General features: G+C 37.0%; 1 pseudogene; it reads right to left on the bottom strand.

Moving 5' to 3' along the window:
• Positions 1-150: 150 nt before the first annotated feature.
• LOC111389983 lies at positions 151-7,017 on the bottom strand (annotated as a pseudogene).
• Positions 7,018-7,401: the final 384 nt, after the last annotated feature.

The following is a 7,401-nucleotide window of genomic DNA, read 5'->3' as shown; positions in this document are numbered from 1 at the left end:
CGTGTACACAAAAAGGTTTATTACATTAAGCAAAAAGTCGAAAGTGCAAAGGCAATAAAGAGCCTACATGTAAAGAACGACTTTGTCTTTAAATCAAAACAAAGTTTTACTGTAATGCTGCAGCTCATTTAGGTGAATTATTTATACCACCCAAAAAAAAGGGATTTATAAGCTCACCGTGCTGCAAATATGGAAGGAGTCAACATACCCAGCATACTCGGAACCTGCAAATAAGGCTAGTAAAAAACTGTCCAAGAACTAGAAAAAACCAATACATTCATTTCATTAATGTAAATCAAGTGGAGATAATATCATATTTTTTCAATCTTCGACAGAGTTTGACAAGTCCTACGTCCAACTCAAGTTAATATCTTCGCCCATATCCTTTTTTTTTTTTGCCTCAAAACTCCAATCTTGTAACCCACTTGTAATTCATACAAGTTCCACCATCTTGTTCCAAGGACTCAAACCTCTTTGTTATTTCATTTCCATTATTAACCACAATCTCATTTTACCCAAACGTGACGATTTTGCTAAGACAGAATGGATACCACTTACTCTTCTTTAAACCGGCAGGTTTTGCAAGCAAGAGAGCATTCACAAAAGCGCCTACATTTTATCGTAAAGCTTCCTCTGAATAACTAACCTATAAGCAGAGAATCATTATCAGATACAAGAGTCATCCATAAAAGATGGTAAAAATTAAACAGGAATACAGGACCAAAGTAACCGTACCTTCCCTAGTCCTACATGCACAATTGCAGTTTTGTCTTTCTTAAAAACTATACTTTGTGCTTTCGCATCTTTCACTGTCTTAGATATGTCATTGGTCACAGTACCTTTCTGCATAAATATGAGATGTTTTTGAGACATTATTGCCGCTTTGCAACCTCCAGGAACTATGAAATTGATAACATAAGGACACAACTGACCTTAGCATCTGGCATCAATTGCTTCAGATTTTTTGATAACTGTGAAATAGAAAATATAAGATAAACGGATAATTAAATGCTAACAGCACAATGTGAAATTTTAAATTTGCAAAACCTTTTTCACATGTTCCATCATGGAAGGAGTCGCAATACATTTGTCAAAATCTATCTTGGTTTCACCTGCATGTTATTGGAATAGAACTGTCATTCCAAGTTTATTGCGTGACCAAAATGATAATTATACAAATATTTTGTCAAGGTATTGGGAAAATTACCAGGGAACTCAATTTTACGACCTAAACAAGCACCGCTGAAAACTATTATGGACAACCAAATCCTAATTTTCAATAATATTTCCAATGAAGTCCTATATTCTTGTAGGAATACTGTTTGTAGCAAATCCAATGCCCATCTCTCTCTCTCTCTCTCTCTCTCTCTCTCTCTCTCTATATGTTGTGTCTCTGCGGGTGGATTTTACTTGTATCTCTGACACTCAACCCCTCCTGTCCTATTGATGTCACTCTTCACGGGCAATTTGGATAATGGGAAAATGAAAAAACAACCTATTAATATTTCAAATTGCTAAGTAATGTTCTAACAGGAGACTTATTAGTGGAAGATGACTAAACTAAAAATGATAAGTGTTTTTTCATTCTCATTTTTACACATTTTCTTGTTCATTTATTTATTTTGGGAGAGGGATATGAAATAAAGTGACAGAAATATATATAGTTCGCTTAAGAGGCCACTTATCAACAGTGTGTAATAAAGAGAGCAATAAATCACCACTCCTAATATTCTCCACAAGCTCTGGCCGCCAATAATATCAGCTCCGGCATCTTCGGCCTCATCTGCAGCAGCTCCTTCAGCAAAGACAGCCACCCTTGTCTGGCAAATGATTCCATTTATAAGACAAAATAACTAAAACAATAAGTTCGTAATTGCTGAATCTGTAAGGCACCGATGGTACCTTTCCAAACCCATGTGGGAGACAAACAAAACCATTGAGTTTCTGCATTTCAACAAGGGGAAAAAAAAGAAAAAGATAAATCCTCTCAAAAACCAAATAGAATAATATCTTATAGCATAAACTGGTTTCCCATTCCAGAAACACGTGTCAAGGAAGTTAGCATAGAATTATTTTATTCTAGTCAGAAAAAGAAGCAATAAATATCAAGGAATTAAATTATATGGTGACATAGAGATACATTTTTTTTTGGTGAGAGTAAACAAAGTCACTGAAAAGCACTTTTTCTTTGTCTCGCATCATGAGCTCTTAAAGATGGATGTGACTGCAAGTGCACTAGTGAAGTGAGTAACCAGGAATCAGGTCCTGTCTTCAGGACATATATGTTTAATCTTCAGCACTCATCTTCGGCATTATTTTGCGCTGACAAGTAGCACCAATTTAAATCACTTTTGATAACTGCCAAACCAGAAAATCTCTAATGCTCTTTCCTCAAACACAAATCATTAAAATTACAACCAGTCCTCAACCTACTAAAAAGCAGCAAGTGGCCATTGCTCCTTGTAAGATATAATGGCTGAGATAGACGGTTAAATAGTACTTCCATAGAAGACTTAGCAAAATAATGCAATAGACAAGTGAAATATAGATTATAAAAAGGATGTTCATACTAATTTAGCTTTTAAATCATTGCTCCCCATGTCATCCTCTGATTCTCTGCAAGTTTTTGAAGATCATCACCGACTTTAAGGAAGCTCCATGAACTCTCTAGAAAATTGGTGATGATTCATGATTAGAAGAGACTAGAAGAATCTAGAATACATCCATGCCTAGAAGATGCTAGAGGAATCCAATTACTTTCACCAGCATTTATGGATGTATCTAGAATTATGTTCACCACCATACTAAAACCTTCCACAATCGTCCATTATCACCTATAAATACAAAGTGATTGTGTATGCATGAGTGATGAGAGAAAGTGTGTGAAGAGAGTGAGAGCAAATAGAATAAGTAGAGAAAGAGAGAAATAGTGAGTTAGTATAGTGTATTAGTAAGAAGTGTCTCCATATAATCAAAGGAAAATTATTTTCTTATAGAGTTTAAACTCTACAAATTGGTACCAGAGCAAGGCGGTCGGGGAAAGATTTTTTGATCTTCTTGAGTTCGTGCACAAAAGGAGTTTGTGAAACTTTTATAAAGTTTGCTTGATTACGAGGAGAAAAATCAAGTCACGATGGGCGACCTACAAATGGTAGGCGGGGTGTAAAGAAGCTCAACAATCATAATTACACCACTTGGCAAACTTGCATGGAGTCGTATCTCCAAGGGCAAGACTTGTGAGAAGTAGTTGGCGAAAGTGACGTAACGCCACCAGAGGAGGCCGGAGCTCATAAGAAATAGAGAATCAAAATAGGTAAGACTTTGTTTGTTATAAAGACAACAATTGAAGAAGAATTGTTGGATCATATAAGAGACAAGACTACACCAAAAGATGCATGGGACACTTTAGCCTCACTATTCTCGAACAAAAATGATCCGAGATTGCAATTGTTGGATAACGAGCTGCTCTCAATTACTTAAAGGGAATTAACGGTAAGTCAATATTTTACTAAAGTTAAATATTTTTTTCGTGAAATTTCTGAGTTAGACGCTTCAAGTAAAATTTCGAAATCTCGAATAAGAATAATAATTATACATGAATTGAGACCCGAATTTAGAAGTTTTATCACTGCGATACAAGGTTGGCCCGAGCAACCTTCATTGGTTAATCTTGAAAATTTGTTGGCCGACTAAAAAGCGTTAACCAAACAAATGTTAGGAGTGTCGACAGAGAAAGAAGACGAAAAAGCATTATTTAGTTATAAAAGAAGAGGTCGATCCCGTCAAAAAAATCATAAAGAATTTAAAGAAGATAAATTTAAAAGATTGATTGAGGGAAGCTACCAGACAAGGGGAGCTCAGCAAAATTATAACAAGAGAGGTCAAGGATATCAACGAACTAATGGCGCGTGCTTTGTATGTGGCAAACGAGGCCATTATGCTGGAGATTGTTGGTTTAAAAATGAGTCAGTAGAAGGTAATATAGCTACCTCTAACGAGCAAGATAAATACAATAGTAAAGAAAAATGGAATGCTGAGGCAACCACGGCAACAATTGAGCAGATTCGAGAAAAGAAATTCAACTCGAGTGTGAAGGATGAATCAGCGTTGGTGGTAGTCATGCCTGATCAATTAGATTCCGAAGATGATTGGGTTAATAAGTCAGAAGATTATGACTCAAAAGAAGATTGGATCGATGACTCAAAAGAGGCCATACAGGTTCAGGACGGGTATTGAAGGTGGACTCCGCAGAGGAAGAAACTAACAAACTCAGAATTAGAAGAAGTATTTGAATAAATGCCGACACCGCAGAGGGTGAATCTGCAAGAGCAGATACCGTAGAGAGTAGATCTACTGGATCAAACACCGCAGATGGTAGAGCATACACCGAAGAGTGTGGATTAGAAGAAATGGATGACAAATTGCAAGTAAAAATCACGGAAGCACAACGAAATCCTGGAGAAACTAATGATTTACGAATGCTAAGTACTAAAGAAGAGTTTATTAAAGTAACACGGAGTACGAAGGATCAAAGATGTCAACAAGATGTGAAGGTACGTATAAATCCACAATCACAAATAAGAAAAGCGGGAGGACGTGAGAATTCAAGCACCAAGTATTCCAATCTAAAAATCAATGAAGAAGAAAGTACGGAAGAACAAAAAATATTTGAAGTGGTAGATATACTGAACGAGAAATTGAGTACTTCAAAATTCGTCAAGGCAAAGTTGGACATGACAAAAAAGAAAATAGTTAAAATGAAAAGTCGGTGCTGAAGGGGAGAATTGAAGATCATCACCGACTTTAAGGAAGCTCCATGAACTCTCTAAAAAATTGGTAATGATTCATGACTAGAAGAATCTAGAATGCATCCATGCCTAGAAGATGCTAGAGGAATTCAATTACTATCACCACCATTTATGGATGTATTTAGAATTATGTTCACCACCATACTAGAACCTTTCACAATCGTCCATTATCACCTATAAATACAAGGTGATTGTGTAAGCATGAGTGATGAGAGAAAGTGTGAGAAGAGAGTGAAAGCAAATAGAATAAGTAGAGAAAGAGAGATAGTGAGGTAGTGTAGTGTATTAGTAAGGAGTGTCTCCATATAATCAAAGTGTGTTCAAAAAAATGTAAAATTTTATCTTATCAATAAAAATTATTTTCTTTTAGAGCTTAAACTCTACAATTTTTTCATTATTGTTTCTAACAGAAATTTTCTTTACTCCCTTACCAACTTGGTTTATTAGACTTCAACTTTTAGACATTTATCACTTGCTCTTTAGTCCATTTTTTGTCGTAGCAATTCTCATCTAACAACACACTTTATGTGCATGCCTTCATGATAAGAGTGACTCAAGGGCAAAAAGTTATTACTTTGTAAAGAAGAAATCACTACAAGGGTTCAATTTATCATAGAAAGTTTGTATCAAATTGAAGAATAGTAAAACAATGCTCAATCCTTCATCAAGGATTAAATGCTCTTATTTCTGTTCAGCACATCCAAAAAATGATGCTTCATTTCGTAAATGGGCTATTTACTTTCTAAACTACCCTTCTTTTGATATGACAGACAAGAACTCTCCAGAATCAGTTTTGGCCATGAAAGAGATAAAAGTCAACGATAAGTTAAGTCAATAACCTCTTCTCCACTTTCACCTTAAATTTCTGCGCTAAATAGTAATTGCCCATCAGTGGATACAAAATTTCCATCTTCTATCTTTCGATTTCTCCCAGGAGATTAAACTACTTGGAAAGTGGGATGGAAGGGGACGGCTTTCAAAATTGTAGAGACAGAGAGTCAGAGAGTATATAAACTTCACCATACATATTTCATGTCTAGTAATTCAACCTATCCTCAAGATCTCTTGTAAATATTTAGAAAATAGTGCTTGTCATATGGAAATAGCAAAATGCAAAGAATGCGTAATTTTGAAGGTACATATGAAACTAGTCTCTATATTAGGAAATGCAAGAAGGAGCACATACCAGATCAGTTCGACGTAATTCAGGGGTCATTTTCACATGTGCTTCCAAAGTTGCATCAAAATTTCTACCGTTATCACCCTGTACGAACACAAAAACTAAGAATGAAAATAACAGTTATCGCGTGGAAAAGTTTTTAACTTTTGTGTTGGGGGACGGGAGTGGAGAATTGTGGAAGCAAAATCATCTCAAGTACCATATACCCGAATACTAGAACTAACTTAATCTATCATTGGCATCCTACATTCCATTTTTATAACTGATACAATGCACAAGAACTTAATCTCACAATATCTATTTCAAGAACAAGCTTAACAATTCAAATATCAAAAGTATGAATTTAAATGCTAATCTCCAAACCAATTACAGGCAATTCGAGAGTTTTATCAAACAAAACTGTGAAAAGAGAACTCAAAAACCAACCTTAATGGACAGAACAGCCTCCTTTAGATCATAAATCACCTTGCGCTTCTTCTTACTACTCTGATCATCATTGTTCACCTTAATCAGGGTCGGGAATGCCACATTATCTTCCTCATGTTCCTCGCCCAATACCCGCCTCCTCGCCATCATCACGTTCCATTTCTCATCGTCAATCCTCCTCCTCTCCCTCTCCCTCTCCCTCTCCAACGCGTCACTCTCATTTTTACTACCATCCTCCTCTACTTTCACGCGGTCCTCAGGTAGCGGGGCTACCCGGGATGGATAAGAAACTGGGGAAATCACTGGTGCATCCTTGATGTACCGCATTTCATCACGGGTCCACGTCCGGGTTCCCTCGTCGGCTTGAGGTGAGGTTTGTTCGGGTGGAGATTCGGATTGGGATTGCAAAGTGGTTTCTTGGGATGGAGGGGATGGAGTTCTCGTTGGGTAGGAAACGGGTTGGATGGGAAGGGGTTCACGGAAGTTGGAATAAAATTGGGTCGGGTTCGGCTGAGAAGAGGTGGAGGAGGAGGGAAGCGTGGTGATGAAGTGGTGGCGTTTTGCAAAAGTAGTGGCGTCGGGTTTGACAGGGCCGGCCCTCATATTCTGGGGCCTTTATGCCAATTTCAAATTGGGCCCTATATTTTGAATTATGTGGAAATTACACAATCCCATACTTTAAGTAATCAACATTCCTAAAACAGATTGGAACTTTAATATTTTAAAAATCAGAAAAAAATTTATATTAATTATTTCAGACAATTTTATATTTAAATATTAAACATTCATTATATAAATTTCATTTCAAAACCCTAATGACTTTCTCCTCTCCTCCTCTCTTCACGGCCTCTCTACCCGGCGTCGCACCCTCTTCTCTCTTCGGTGGTTCTGGACCCAACCAAACGACACCTTGTAGCGGCAGCGGCAACACTGTACACGATCGCTGACAGCGACAATCGTGTGTAGAACCACCGGAGTCTATCTCTT

Source organism: Olea europaea, unplaced genomic scaffold, assembly GCF_002742605.1.
Source record: "Olea europaea var. sylvestris unplaced genomic scaffold, O_europaea_v1 scaffold636, whole genome shotgun sequence".
Lineage (NCBI taxonomy): Eukaryota > Viridiplantae > Streptophyta > Magnoliopsida > Lamiales > Oleaceae > Olea > Olea europaea.
Note: the sequence above shows the minus strand (reverse complement) of the source record. Positions and strands in the feature narration are given on the sequence as shown.